We start from the raw sequence: 16,875 nt of genomic DNA, 5'->3' as shown, positions 1-16,875 counted from the left end.
AATTTTTAAGTTCTGAGACACGTAATTTGAACTGTATCTTTAAATAACACAAAGATGTAAAGAAGCTGATGTGCAGTGGTACTAATCCTTAACTCTATAAATTACAGCAGTTTAGCTAATGCACCTGATCACGAAATTGGTCAGGCATGCGTCAGCCATACTTAGACAATCACTTGATTTAGAATTAAAGCCAATTCTGTACTTAAGAAAACGTGGAATAAAAACTAGCTTTCCAGAGGGAAAAGAACTATGTGAGAGAAGAGATGAAGAATAAAGGTGACAGGGCAAAGTCAAAAATAGTAATTATAACCTCTTGTGGGAGGGATAACTTTGAGGGTTAAAACTTGTCTTACAATTTTGTGAACATGGAATATTAACCTGATAAAAAGGGAGGCAGTATGTCAACTTCCACCTTACAATTCAAACACATACAGATTTTCAGCAAACACATCTTCATACAAGAAATAAAAGAGCCCAGTTTTATATAGGTTGCAGCTCCTAAGCCAATTTTCTATAAATAACCCATGGCTGTCAAGGGAATTGCAGTTTTCTCCAGTTAAGAAAGCTGTAGGCAAACCCAGAAGCCTATTAGGAAGGAAATGACAGACTTTGGGCATTTAATTGTGTTACTTCATCACCAAGAAGACACCAGAAGTCTACAACTAACCTGACTGGAGTCTGAGTGGAGCTGAATCTACTCATGAGTGTTTTTCCATCTTTAAAACCTTTCGAGTTTAAAGAGAATATACTGATTTGGTCAAAAGCAATTTTGTTTTCTCTTGTAGTCATTGAGATAAATGTATATGTTTTGGTTACTTTTACTAATAGTTATAAGAATAAGAGTATACAATATTAGCCAGGTGTGGCAGTGAGCACCTGTAGTCCCAGCTGCTTGGGAGGCTGAGGTTGGGGGATTGCTTGAGCCCAGGAGTTCAAGGCTGCAGTGAGCTATAAGCGTGACACGGTACTCCAGCCTTGGTGACAGAGACCCTATCTCTTAAAACAATATATATAGAGAGAAAATATTATGTTTTTTATATATATATACACACACACACACATAGCATACTATATTATATATTGCATATTGCATACCTATATTGCATATTTAAAAAAAAAACACCAAAGTCTGTATTTACTATATACTGATGAGTCTTTGGTTACTGTTACCAAGTGTGTAACTGGTATATCAGTGTACACTAATTCTTCGCAAAGACCTTTCTTTCCCTACCTTCACTCTGTCAAAACACCTCCCTGTCCTGTCTATTGTTCACACTGGGCTACCTACACTATCTAATCTGTTTCTTTTTTTGTTATCAAGTAGCTATTGCCACTTGTAGCAGATATAATCCACGTTCTGCTCAGATCTTTCAGAATCACTTACTTATTCAATAGGCTTCTTTCTTGTATCCTTGTGCCTTAGTTTCAAATTGTCTACACCTGACACTCTGTTAGGTGGCCTTCCCTTGAGCTACAGAAAGCACCTAACCTCCATACAAAGATCTGGCCACACTAGAGTTTACATCCCTGGTTCCTACCCCTTGGAGGACACAGGTACAGGAGTTAGAGTCTGAAAGCCCAGTAACCTTGTCTCCAGTCAGAAAAAAATCCCACAGCATGATTTATACTCCAGGTCTCCCTGCAGTCAGGCTGAGACTGAGACTTTGCTGAAATCTCACCCTGGCTGGACTATTTTCTTCTCCTGACTTGTTTCTCCCACTCCCTTATGAGTTTCCCTAAGAGTGCTTCCTTCATAAGTCACTTGAAGATGCATCCACCTCTCAGGGTCTGCTTTGGGGAAATGGGAAACTTGACCTCAGATACTATTCTTTTCTCCTCTCTTGGTTTCTTTTTTCTTTTCTTTTCTTTTTTTTTTGAGATGGAGTTTCTTTCTTATTGCCCAGGCCGGAGTGCAATGGTGCAATCTCAGCTCACCACAACCTCAAGCGATTCTCCTTCCTCAGCCTCCCGAGTAGCCAGGATTACAGGCATGTGCCACCACACCCAGCTGATTTTTTGTATTTTTAGTAGAATCAGGGTTTCACCATCTTTGTCAGGCTGGTCTTGAACTCCTGACCTCAGGTGATCTGCTGGCCTCGGCCTCCCAAAGTGCCGGGATTACAGGCATGAGCCACTGTGCTCGGCCTTTTGGTTTCTTTCTTAATAATCCCACTGATAAATGTATCCATTCAATTAACATTCATTCTAGACATTTCTTAAATACCTATGGTGGGCCAGGTTCTAAGTTCCTAGGCCCTAGAAACATACAGTTTATTGAGATAGAAAGGAAAAAAAGATGGTGTCTTGTTTTTACCCAGCCACCAAACAACCTTCACCTACATTCCCATACCCCAGGTCCTCTTCTTAGGATGTGTTACATTTGATTTATAAATGTGCTAGGCAAGGAGGAGGATGGGGTTGGAAAATCTTGACCTCTGCAGAAGTTGTAAGCTGATCAATTCTAAAAACATTTTTTCATACATTAAGTCTGAACCAGAAGACACATAAAGGCCCCTGGAAAAATCTAATACAATACCGAGTACCTTTCAGTGTATTGATTAGCTAAATAAATAGAAATGACGCTTGGTACATCAAGTGGTTAAATACATTAAATTATATAGTTATAATTGGGCTGTATTCTAAGTTTTTGTTAACAACAGATCACAATAAGAACCATTGCTATATAGGTAAATTAGAGAACCGATTTCTTTCTTTCTTTTTTTTTTTTTTTTGAGACTGAGTCTCGGTCTGTCGCCCAGGCTGGAGTGCAGTGGCAAGATCTCAGCTCACTGCAAGCTCTGCCTCCTGAGTTCATGCCATTCTCCTGCCTCAGCCTCCCGAGTAGCTGGGACTACAGGCGCCTGCCACGACGCCCAGCTAATTTTTTTGTATTTTTAGTAGAGACAGGGTTTCACCACGTTAGCCAGGAAGGTCTCGATCTCCTGACCTCGTGATCCATCCGCCTCGGCCTCCCAAAGTGCTGGGATTACAGGCGTGAGCCACTGCACCCGGCCGAGAACTGATTTCTTAACCAGTAGAAAGAGGGAAGTTAAATGGATATAATATAAATAACAAGAATCTTCATCTATGATATGAAATATAATCATACATATATAAGATAAAGATGCTAGCAATAAGGTAGTGGACTGGAAGTTATACCATAAGCTTCCCTGGTTCTGAGGTCTTTGAACTCAGAATGACCACACCAGCTTTATTGGTGCTCCAGCTTGCAAAATGGCCAACGATGCAGATGAGCTTCCTTGGGCTCCAAAAATCGCTAAGCCAATCCCATAATAAATCTCTTTTATCTCCTTATATATTCTACTGGTTTTGTTTCTCTGGTGAACCCAAACACAGACATGATGGCTCTGAAACCCACACACATGATAAAGTAAATATGTTGGACAAATATGAAGAATGTAAAACATTTCTCTATGTCTATGTATGTATCTTTAAATCTGTTAAAAAGGCTACTGACTAAAGTAAAAAAAAAATATGTTGTGTAAATTATTCTTAGAGAAAGGATATATGCTCATAAGAGTGCAAAGTTTGGGAGACTGGTAATTAGAAGCATACTGTTGTAAGATTTTTATATTTTTAATTAAGAAGCAGAATATTCTTTGAAGATAGAATGTGATAAGTTAAAGATCTTATTATACTCTCTAGAGCAACCACTATGAAATAACAAGAAAGCCTTAATGGGAAAGTGGATAGAGGGATTTCCAGTTCTGTCTAAGTAGGGGTAGACTCATTTCAAGTTATTTCTCTCTGTTATAACTGAAAAACCCTGGCCATACTACAGGAAACAAACACAGGAACATTGAAATGTGGAGAGAAAAAACTCAGCCTGGCTAGGAACTTCAAGACATTAGAAATAACACAATATGTACCACATGGTGCACTGGAAAAACCTGTAACCTAGAACCCCCAGCAGGTGACTGGAAATAAGTGTCAAAGCCCCAAGAAAACCTTGATTCCTGGAGTGAAGGGACTGGTACAAGGCTGGTGTAGGAGAATAGAACATCAATTTGGTGATATCATCTCCTGCATTGTGATGTTGTCAATGGGATCTAAGAAGAAGCTGAACTTCTCTTCTCTCCCAGGAGCAATGAGGTGCTACAAGTAACTCCTCCCTTGACCCTTCCTTGGTGTTGACTCGGTCCAGTGGAGAGCTGAGCTTCGGTCCCCACCTGGCAGCAGCAAATGTATGAGACAAATGTATATGTGTTGGTTACTTTTACTAATAGTTATAAGACTAAGAGTATACAATTAGCCAGGCCTGGTATTAAGCACCTGTAGTCCCAGCTGCTTGGGAGGCTGAAGTAGAAGGATCTCTTGAGCCCAGGAGTTCAAGGCTGCAGTGAGCTATGAGCGTGACACAGTACTCCAGCCTGGGTGACAGAGTGAGACCTTATCTCTTAAAACAATATATATAGAGAGAGCATATTATGTTATATATACACTCATGTCTCTATTTTTAAAATTGAAAAGCCAGAACATATCCATGGATTAAAAAACTCAACATAATATGTCAATTCTATTCCAAACTTACGTACTGGTTTAATACAATTCCTGTCGTCTTTCCAGCAAAGCTGTTTTTTAGATATAGGCAAGCTTATTTGAAAAAAAAATAATTAGAACTAATTAGAATTAGTTATTAGAATAATTAGATTAGTAATTAGAATAACTAATTAGAATAACTATAACAATTTTGGAAAAAGAAGAAAGTGAGAGGAATTGACCAGATGTCAAAACTTAATATATGGTTACATTAATCAAAACAATGTAGTACTATAGACCCATAGATCAATGAAATACATAGAGAATCCATAAAGAGACTGACACAAATATGATCAATCAACTGACATTTGTCAAATGTGCAAAAGCAATTCCATGGAAGGAGGACAATGTTTTCCAAAAGTGATACGAGAACAACTGGACATCTATGGGCCCAGAGGAAGGAAGCCTGGATCTAAGTTTCCCATCTTGCACAAAAATTAACTCTCAATAGATTATAGTTTAATTGTAAAGCATTAAAAATATCAAACCTTTAGAAGAAAACATAGGAGAAAATCTTTGGGATCTAAGGTTTGGTAAAGAGTTCTTAAATATGACACCAAAACCCTGAGGCATAAATTAAATCAAGTAACTACATGTTATCAAAAATAAAACTTTAGTTCTAGAACATATTGTATTATGAGAATAAAAAGACTACAAACTACAGAATAAAATATTTGCTAACTGCATATCTGACAAATAACTTACACTTAAAATATGTAAAGAATTCTCAAAATGCAACAGTAAGATATTATTTAAAAGGCCCAATTAGAAAATAAGTGAAATGAGCAGACGTTTTACCAAAGAGGATATTTAAATGGAAATTCAGCACATGAAAATATTTTCAACATAATTGACCATTAGATAAATGCAAATTAAGACCACAATGAGGTATCACAATACAGCTATTGGAACAGCTAAAAAAAATTTTTTAAGTTACATTACCAAATGCTGGTAAACCTATGAAAAATCTAATTTCTTATACATTGCTGGTAGGAATGTAAAATGGCTCAGCTACTTTGGAAAATAGTTTAGCAGGTTTTTTAAAAAAATTAACTAAACATGTACTTTCCATGAAACCCAACAATTTTACTCCTAGGCTTTATTACAGAGAAATAAAACTTATGTCTATATAAAAGTTGTGTATTAGCCAAAAGCTAAAAACTGTCTAAAGACCTTCAAAGAGTGAATAGTTCAAACAATTGTGGTACACCCATACAATAGAATATCACTCAAAAATTTTTTAAAAATTGGCTAGTACCAACACAAAAATTTGAATGAATCGTAAGGAAATTATTTTGAATTTAAAAAGCTAATCCCAAAAGGTTATCTACTGAATGACTTAATTTATATACCATTCTTGAAAGGGCAAAATTATTGAGATGTAGGACACAGTAGTGATGGCCAGGGCTTGGAGATCTGGGGAAAAGGAGACAGGTCTGACTGGAAATAGGTAGCATGGAGGATCTTTGTGGTAATGGAGCAATTTCTCTACCGAATATGATGGGTTACATGAACATACACATGTGATAAAATTGCACAAGACTACATACACACATGTGTGCACACACAAAGTGCATGTAAAACTGGTAAGATCCAGATAAGGTCTGTGGATTGTACCAATGTTGACATTGTGGATTGGATATTATACTCTAGTTACATAAAGATATTCTCATTGGGAGGAGCGAGGTTACTGTTACCGGGAATCTATTTATTACTTTTGCAACTTCCCATGAATCTATAATTATTTCAAAATTTTTAGAAAGTCAAAAGAGGGCATAAGTAAAATATTAAAACAAACAATAAAACTTCAATTCATCTATGACAAGTGAGAAAAGAGAGAATGCAGGAACAAATAGCAGATAGAACAAACTGAAACCAAACAAAATGGTAGACTTAAACACAAGAATGGCAATAACAGATGTATTACCAAGTTGCGATATATTGTGGAATACTATCCAGCAACAGGAGGCGCAACATTTGATATCTCTGACAACAGCAACGGATGGATCTCAAAAGATTTGTGCTGTGTGAAAAAAATTAACTGCAAGATACACAGAGCACTGAGACTATGATAGCCCTTATTTGAGGTCTGAATCCAGACCAAACAAATCCAGGGTAATACAAGTTGGAAAGTGGCTGCCTGGGGAAGGGTATATTTGGCTGGAAATGGGCAAAAGGGAGCTCTCTAGAATGATGGAAATAATCAGTGCTTTTGGGAGGTGTGTGGGTTACACAAGTGTACACTTTGGTCAAAACTTATCAAACTGTACACTAAATATGAGCTCATTTCTATGGATACAAAATTAATCCTTAATTGTAAAATGTCTTTTTTTTTTTTTGAGATGGAGTCTCACTCTGTTGCCCAGGCTGGAGTGCCACAGCGCGATCTTGGCTCACTGCAACCTTTGCCTCTTGGGTTCAAGCAATTCTCCTGCCTCAGCCACCCGAGTAGCTGGGACTATAGATACCCACCACCATGCCTGGATAATTTTTTGTATTTTTAGTAGAGATAAGGTTTCACTGTGTTACCAGGATGGTCTTGATCTCCTGACCTTGTGATCTGCCAGTGTCAGCCTCCCAAAGTGTTGGGATTACAGGCGTGAGCCACTGCGCCTGGCCTCAATTTATTATTTTTTTGAGACAGAGTCTCCCTCTGTCTGCCAGGCTGGAGTGTAGTGGTCATCACAGCTCACTGCAGCCTCCAACTCCTGGGCTCAAAGGATCTTCCCACCTGTGCCTCCCAAGTAGCTAGGAGTACAGGTGTGCATCCATGCCTGGCTAAATTTTTTTTTTTTTACAGATGGGGTCTTGCTATGTTGCCTAGGCTGGACTCAAACTCCTGGTCTTAAGTCATGCTCCCGCTTTGGTCTCTCAACGTGCTGGGATTACAGGCATGAGCCACCATGCCCAGCCCCAACATTTTAAAGAAAAGATACAAAATGGAATCCCTAAACTGTATTTAACCAAAGGAATGGAGATTTTACGTTCATTTGGAGGAGGGGTATATGGAGAATGCTAACAAATTCTCCATCAACTTACGAGAAAAAAATAACATAGAAGAGTGTCAGATCACTGCACTGAAAGCCTCAGCTCGATTTTAGAAAACATTTGACTCATCTATGAGGATAAAAATCTAGTTAAAAACACATATCTATGAAAATAAGCAAATATACTTTACACAAAACTTATAAATTTACACATATCTGGTGAAAGACATCTTCTCAGCTACCACCTTTTAATGCCTTGAGATTTGTTTTCCATCATTTTAACAGTCGGGCCTGCACAATATTTTACACTGACCTAGTGTGAGCTGTTCTTTGACAGTGATCTTGATGGCAAACATTGGTGGCGATATTCCGTTTCTCCCCTCCAATATGTTTTTATTGGACCTGATTTGGAAGGCTAGAAACAAGTTCAACCAAACACTAAAGTGAACACAGTGTAATGTCACCGGCAGCATTGATAGAGATATTTCGAAAGAGTCTTGTTTTCTGAGAATGTTTAAAAATCAATCAAATGTGGCCGGGAGTAGTGGCTCATGCCTGTAATCCCAGCACTTTGGGAGGCCAAGGTGGGCAGATCACCTGAGATCAGGAGTTTGAGACCAGCATGGCCAACATAGCGAAACCCCATCTCTACTAAAAATACAAAACTAGCTGGGTGTGGTGGCACATGCCTGTCATCCCAGCTGCTCAGGAGGCTGAGGCAGGAGGATTGCTTGAAACCGGGAGGCGGAGGTTGCAATGAGCTGAGACTGTACCATTGCACTCCAGCCTGGGTGACAGAGCGAGACTCTGTCTCAGAAAAAAATTGAAATTAAAATTAAAAAAAAAAAAAAATCAATTCCAGAGGCTGAGGCAGGAGACTTGCTAGAACCTGGGAAGCGGAGGTTGCAGTGAGTCAAGATCACGCCACTGTACTCCAGCCTGGGCAACAGAGCGAGACTCAATCTTTAACCAAAAAAAAAAAAAAAAATCAATTAAACGTGGAAAACAAAGTAGTCCCAGAAATGTCATTCTGCCTGACTCATATTACATCATAGCATCATAGAAGCAGTAACTATGTCAAGAAGCAGTTTAAATCAAGCTCAGAATAAAATATGCCTAAGATTTTAAAAAACAGAAATATGGCAATTTAGGTGTATGTCACCATACTTCCACAGGTTTTGTCAAACCCTGGGCATTTTTAGGGTGTCAGCTTTCCATTCGTTGCTCTTCTTTGTCTTGGGAATAAGAATCAGTGTTATACTCCTTTTTTCAATGTCTTTTTCCACATCATGGTCAGTTGTGGTAATTGCCCCTAGTCTATTAAAGCGAATAAATAACCAAGCATGCAAGTACATTTATTGAACAGATGTGCATAATCCAGCAACAATGCTCTGCTGACAAATCTAAAATGAAAACACAGATCCTGCCTTCAAGGAGATGAACGTCTTGCAGGAGTTTAGTACATGTTAACTGCAAGTGAGTAAATAAGAACTAGGTCGGCCGGGTGTGGTGGCTCACACCTGTAATCCCAGCACTTTGGGAGGCCAAGGTGAGTGGATCACCTGAGGTCAGGAGTTTGAGACTAGCCTGGGCAACATGGTGAAACCTCATCTCTACTAAAAATACAAAAATTAGCCGGGCATAGTGGCAGGTGCCTGTAATCCCAGCTACTCAGGAGGCTGAGGCAGGAGAATCGCTTGAACCCAGGAGGTGGAGGTTTCAGTGAGCAGAGATTGCACCACTGCACTCCAGCCTGGGTGACAGAGCAAGAACCAGTCTCAAAGAACAAAAAACAAAAAACAACAACAACAACGAAACTAGGCTTACAAAGCAGGGAAGGATGAAAGAGAACTACCACTTACTGTGTATCTACAATCCCTGTGCCCTGTGCTAAAAAACCTTTCTGCATCATCCCATTTAATCTTCTAACTTCACCCTCATCTCCACCCTCCACCTCTAAGTAAAGGAGCTCAGGACATTTAAATCAGCTCTTCAAAGGCACACACCCTACAAATAAAGCCACAGTTCTACTAAATTAGGCTTCCACCTGATGATATTATAATTATTTTAATTATTTAGGGGTGACTAAAAAAGTGGAGTAAAAGTCAAGTTACTTGAAATCCTATTGTTTTAATTATTCATATTTGTGTGTCAATAGCTCTTTATCGTCAAGATTTCCACTCGCAAAATACAAATGTCACTTCCTCCAGGAAGCCCTCCTGACATCTTGCACAGGCACAAATCCTTTGATCATATGCTCTACTCATGCCAAGTATCTTTCCCTTATGCGACTCACTCTGAATATTTTCTACCTCTTTCTCTGGATTATAAGAATGGGGGTGGTGCAGGAAGTACACCGCCTAACCCAATAATTTTAATTATGAACAGCTGATTTAATAATTTGAATGGCTGATTTAAATTCTTGAGTTTCTTTAATCACAAGTGAAGGCTGGAGATGAGGATGGTGTTGAAGATGAAATGTGTGAGGATATATAAAGGCTTTAGCACAAGACACAGGGATTACAGACACATAGTAACCCAGTACATTCAAGCTTACTCTTGAATGGGTAGTCAATAGTAAGCTTGGAATTATTCAATGAATAAATATTTTACGGGGCCCCCAGTGGGATAATAAAGTGTCATAGGCCCAAAGCTGATGGCAAATTGTGAGTAAAATCCCCTAAGGGGGATTATTTAACAGAGAAAGGGGTTCAGGAGATGAAAGACGCTTTCTTTTCGTATTCAACAGAGCTGAATATTTGTGGATATTAATCTATGTTTACTTTTGCCATCGTGGAGACAAAAGTGACTTCATCTTGGATGCTAATCTACCATGTTAACCTCTGATGAGCGTCGGTACCATGAATGCCTCCTGATTCTTACTTTATTTACTGTCTCTAGGGTAAGAACATGGATCAGAGTAACCTTGATGTTATTGCATAAATTATAGACAATGACGCAGATAGCATTCTCACCTGTTCTGGAAGGTGGCCTTTTATTGTCTTGCTGCAGCACATAAACCCTTTCCCTGCCGTAGTTAAGCCCTGAGTGTGGGAAGGAACAGTGCAGAAATCTACCTGTCTTACAGCTATCCAAGACCATGCTTCTGTCTATAAGTTCCCTTCACAAATCACCCAATAGCAACACATGAGATTTGTCTGCCTCCTCCTTTGGTTTCTCAGCTCCTTTAGCATTTGCTGGTTGCTTTGCGTATATGAGCCTCTCATAAATAAGTCATATGTTTCTTACTTCCTTTCTCCCAAGTCAAGAGGTAACAGTGGTGTCAAACAGTTTCTCCATAGCTTGGAGGAGATAAGAAGCAGGACCCAATGCAGAAATTTACTCTAATACTTCCTGGATTTTGTTTTGCAAAAATCCCTTTGAGCCACGTAAGGTAGAGGAAGGAGACAGCAACAATTGAGCAAAGTATGAAGAAGAGAGAAGCTGCCTCCTGTTCACATAGGGAGAGGTCTGTGGGTCTTAACCTGTGGGGCCTAGCAAACCTGACCTTGCTCCTTGAAAAGGCTGAAAAGAAGAATCACCATGAGATCCTCTAAAGAGAGGGAATCCCAGGACCCCGAGGTTCCCCAGAGAGTTCTAGTTCTCAGAAGAGCACACCCAGCTCCAAGGTTACATTGTAGGCATAGACAATGAAGGCGCTTTGTCAACGGAACACTTGTTTTCTTAACAGCCCCCTGTCCTCCAAAAGAAACGTTTCCCCCAGTATTCCCAATGCTGACACCTGCTCAGTAACAATGAAAATCTAGGAGTCATTCTGGATTCCCCCCTTCAGGCCAACATTGGCCACTCTCCAGTCACCTGGGAAGTGGCCCTATCTTGTTGCCCTGTCCAATGCATTTCTGTTCACTTTTGTCATCTTCACTGCTTCTGCCCTGGACAAACCACTCTCTATCTTCTCTACTGTCACTTCTTATCTTCTTCCATGCTGGCCTTCCTTCAGTCTTTTCTATGTAATAGATATGACTGGTTTTTTGTTTGTTTTTGTTTGTTTTTAAGAGACAGGATCTTGCTGTGTCACCCAGGCTGGAGTACAGTCACACGATCATAGCTCACTATAGCCTCAAACATCTGGACTCAAGCCATCCTCTCGACTCAGCCTCCTGAGAGCCTGAAACATCTGGACTCAAGCCATCCTCTCGACTCAGCCTCCTGAGTAGCTGGGACCACAGGCACACACTCTCACGTCCACTAATGTATTTTTATTTTTTATGGTGATGGGATCTCACTGTGTTGCCCAGGATGGTCTTGAACTCTTGGCCTCAAGTGATCCTCCCACCTCAGCCTCCTGAAGAACTAGGATTATATGTGTTAGCCACTGTGTCTGGCCTATGTTATTGCTTAATTTAAATCAGGTCAAAGTCAGCCCCATTTTAAAACTTCTTCTCACTTCCATCCCCTGCCTGCTTCTCCACACTCGCCCTGGGGTCTTGTCGCTCTCATCCTATTTTCATCCCTGTTTTTCATTCAGGCTGCATCATGTTCTCTCCTCTCTGTCTGAGACGATTTGCCTTTCATCTCTCTCCTCATGCAGCATCCATCTCTAACTTAGCATCTTCAGAGAGCTTTTTTCTAGCTGTCCCAGGAAAGCCAGTCCCCGTTCCACTTGACAAGACACGAGTGTACCACATCTGCTGTTTATAGAGTTTCATGATGTGCCGTTTGGGCCATCTGAACTAAAACTGAGAAAACAGAAATTGAGTGACTCTCCTAAAGTTAACCAGTTATTTGGTGCCAGAAGTTAGATTCACTGTCTAGGAAAATTTGCAATCTAAAGTTCTATGTTATATGCTACTGGGTTCTAAAATGACTTGTTGAAAAAATAAAACATATGAATGTCAGCAGAAAGCATGGTGAACTGGAAATTTCATCCATTTCCCCAAAAATGGGCTCCATACTGGCTTCCTAGAGCCTGACCTTTTATAGGGAGAGTCAGCCACAATAGTATCCAAGAAAAGATGTCCATGGAAAATGGTATGATATGTTGTCAGAGTCATATAAACTTTATGTAAAGTAAATAACAAAAGTAATGTATTTTTTCAAAAAAGACTTGAGTTTGTGGACTGAGATTCCAATCATTTCCTAATGCATTTTCTGGCAATATCTTATTCATTATTAGTCATTGGGATTCCCAAGTTACACCCATGCTATTATTCTTCCTTTACCTCCCAAGTTTGTCCACATTTTTGTCATTTTTCAGATGCGTGATGTTAGACAGTTTAAATATGTGCATAAACAGAAAAGTACATTTCTGACAAAGTTGAACAGAATAATGGATTGAAAAATCCTCTTATCCCAAAGCTGCAGAAACTTGTGCAGTTTGGTAAAGAAGCCCTGCATGGTCTGGTAAGTAGTGTGCAAGTGCTTTTTTGATGTTTTTTATTTCTCTAGAATCTTCTTTGAAGTGGTGCTCTAGGGATCATAAATAACTTCCACTGTCCCTGCAAAGGGCAGGATTAAGGCTCCATTATTAGCAGGAAATGAAGGCTTAGGCAGTTGCAGCAAATTATACGAGGCTTTGGGCAAGTGGCAGTGAAAATTACTTTGTCTGGTTTATAGTGGTTTTTCTTGGGCATGAAAATAATTGGGAATGGCTAAAAGTACCTAATAGTATGACAAAGTTTCTTTCTAGGAAACTAATTCAACTCTCAAGCCACATCATATTCTTAAAGAGCCTCTATTTCTGGTTACAATCCAATTCCTGCCTCAAGAGTCGACACAATGTTCCAGAAATCAATTTCATTATCATAATGCCTGCTCATTGTATAGTTGCAATCGTAGATAAATGGCATATATTGGCAGTCTGGACACTTTCTGGTGTCATTTACACATCCTTGCTGAGTTCCACGTGTCAACACAACTTTTATTGAACAAAGCATTCATGATTTTTTCCCTTTATTTTTGTCTCCCTCTACTCCACTTGAGAAATAATCGGGGTAGCTGGGAGCATGTCCAGGTAAATTAGCTAATGTTGCAGTTAATTTCCAATCATAAAGTCGATAATTTTCCTTTTCATTCCGGTTGAAGTAATTCAGGATGAACATAAATTCTCTCATAAGTCTTTTTTAAAAGCCATGTTGCTGGTCGGTCCCTGTGTGAAGGGGGATGGTGGTGGTGGTGACGTCAGGATTCTAATGGTTGTAGAAAGTTACCTTTATGCTTCCTTAGTGCTCCAACAAACGTATGTTATTTGCCCATTGGATTTTGTCACTTCTTTGTCCGCTTCTGATTTTTCTTTGACTAGGCAAGCACATCTTGGGACTTACTCCATGAATCACCAATATTTCTGCCCATTTTGCAGTGAACCTTATGATACTTATGAACTGAGGAATTCAATTGCTGATCAAGAAATTGCATCCGATTAATCATTCGTAGAAGACCTTCCTATATAATCACTATTATTTTCCGGGTGGAAGATAGCCCTCTTTTGCGGAGCTCTTCTGCCATATACAGACTCCTGTCTCTCCCATTATTGATTTTAAAAGTTTACACAGCTATAATTCACTATTGTCTTTGGTCAAAGGAAAAATAATATACTGTTACAATAATTGTTGAAAGGCACTTGTTAAAATTCATAAGTCATTCTTATTTTTTTTTAAAGAAACAGTTTCTGCTCTATGACCCAAGCTAGACTGCAGTGGCATGATCATAACTCACTGTAGCCTCAAACTCTCAGGCTCAAGTGCTTCTCCTACCCCAGCCTTCTGAGTAGCTAGGACTATAGGTATAGGCCACCTTGCTCAGTTAATTGTTTTATGTTTTTATAAAGATGGGGTCTTGCTATGTTGCCCAGGCTGATCTCTGAACTCCTAGCGTCCAGTGATCCTCCCACCGTGGCCTCCCAAACATTGTGATTACAAGTGCGAACCACTGCATCCAGGCTCATTCTTAATTTTAAGAAGTGTTACATATGAAAATAGTGGTAGTTTATCTTAAGGTGATTCCTTAAAAAGTTATCAAGTACAATAAGTATTGAGTATATTTACTGATATCATTTTATTTACACTTGGGAGACAGAACCAAAGATTTGTATTTTACACTATCATTTCTGGTGATTTGGGGCAGTGAATTAAAAAAGATGGGAAGAAAAATAGACAAATTTGCCATCATGTTCAAAGGATGTCTTGATACTGAAAACATGCAAGGCGATCTCCTAAAAAAGCAACCAGAAGGTATAAAAGTTCTATAAGGTGATGAAATTGCTTCAAGATAATAAGGCCAAATTAATACTTTATCTACATTAATAAACTAATCAGTAGGAAAATACAATGCAAAAATAACCAATCTGCAATAGAAAAACTAATTCCAGAATTAAGTGGAACTAATTCTCCTTAACTAATTCCAGAATTAAGTGGAGCTAATTCTCCTTTTTCTTTTTCGCCGTTTGTTGATGGACAACTTTTCAAAGTTTGATGCACAGTTTGAGGTGATTTTGTTGACTATACTTCAAGTTCGAGGATCTTCATATTTATATCAGCCATACCGCACCCAGAAAAGTATTTTGACATTTTATTTGCTTGCAAGAGCTCTTACTGATTTGGGGCAAAATGGATGGATTACAGTAGGCAGATACAGGCAACTGAAAATGATAGAGTCTACAAAACTATGAGTCTTAAACATATGTTCATGCATATATTCAAAGCCAGTTTATTCTTGCAATTTCTTCTTCGTCTTGAGTGAATATATGATTTTTTGTGCTGTTCTTTAGTTTTTTTCTTGTAAATCAACTTCTGATGCACAATTCTTTGAAATATAAGACATATTAGAACAAATTTCCAAAGGACCCTATGTGGCATGCCAGAGCCACGGAGCCTGATTAGAACTGGAGTTGGAATCATTTGTGGCACTGGATATAATTTAAGACACCATGTTGTTCCTTAGGAGGAAGCCTTATTTATAACAGCAGTACCATGCTGCACAACAGATGCCAGTGGAAAGAGAAATGATGATGAAATTAATTTGACCTTTCTCAAGCCTGCAGAACATAAATCAGATATATTTAATAAAGATCAAGTTTGCAAGAAATAGCTTCAACTGCAGACGTGTAAATGCTTCAATGAAAGAAATGATGGCAACATTTTGTAAAGTTCTGAATGTAGCTTAAATGAGACAAAAATGATGAAAAATGTAGTTCAGTAGTTCAGAGATGTGCAGCTTTTCTTCATTAAATGTATGCGGCATACTAAGAAATTTGGTCATTTCACTGCACTTTTCAGACCATTAAGCACAGTACAGGTATCAATCTGTTGTGTATCTAACAAAAACTTAATTTTTGATGCTTAACTGGGATAACTGCATTAAGTGGTTTTTTGATATTTATTAGGGACGATTTTGTTATCAAATCCCCTTTAAAGTCTATGATCTAATCTTTCGTAAGTTCCTGGGGGTTTGGAAATCTTTATATATAAAAAATGATTGAGCAATTCTTCCTCAAAATAAAGCAAGATGATTGAAGTTTCTCTGACTGGGACAGAGGGCAAGAGTTTATTCTGAAGACAGAGATTTTTAAGATTAAAGTCAGGTTTGGCAGGAAGCCTGCTTTATTTTAATAAAAGAATGGACAGGGGCCAAATTCATTACTGTTGGAATACCTAGCAGCCCCTGAGCACATAAGTAAAAGTAGAAAGAGAACACATGCAGTTTAGTTTGCCAAGATCAGGATAGAAAGGAACTTCATTCATTCATTCCAATATCAATCCCTACTATGTGACAGGTTCTGGGAAAGTGAAATGAGTCAAAAGCAAATATTGCTTTCAGAGTGCTCTCATCAGATTGATCGCAACGTTTTTTTTTTTTTTTTTTTGCATCCAATCTCTTTCAAATGGCTAAATGCTGTGATCATGGTATATACAAAATTCCAGGGAGCACAATACTGCTTCAGGAGTATCAAGAATAGCTGTTTTGGGGACCTGAGTGGAGTCTTCGAATACAGACAGGAATTCAAAAGGCTGAGCAGGGGAGAATGCATGTTTCAGGCCAAGGAAAATGAGCTAAAGGTGCAGAAGAGAGGAATGTCGATGCCATGCAGTGGAGATCGAATTCTATCCCAAGTAATGAAGTTTTTTTTTTCAATGAATTAAGCCAGAATAGTAATAGGGCTATGATTACCTAACAGAAAGATAAGCCTGTTTGGAATGGGATTCTAAAGACGGCATGGGGTGGGCAAGCGTGTGAGTCTTCGAATCAGGAAGGCTGTTGTAGGGAATCAGAAGGGTTAGAAGACTGTTGTAGGGAATCAGAAGGACTGAGGCATCTGGATTAGGACAGTGGCAATGGCAGTCAAGAGGGAAATACGGATTCAAGTGACATC

The sequence above is a fragment of the Chlorocebus sabaeus genome, chromosome 9 (genome assembly GCF_047675955.1).
Source record: "Chlorocebus sabaeus isolate Y175 chromosome 9, mChlSab1.0.hap1, whole genome shotgun sequence".
NCBI classification, from domain to species: Eukaryota; Metazoa; Chordata; class Mammalia; order Primates; family Cercopithecidae; genus Chlorocebus; species Chlorocebus sabaeus.
This window is presented reverse-complemented; position numbering follows the sequence as displayed.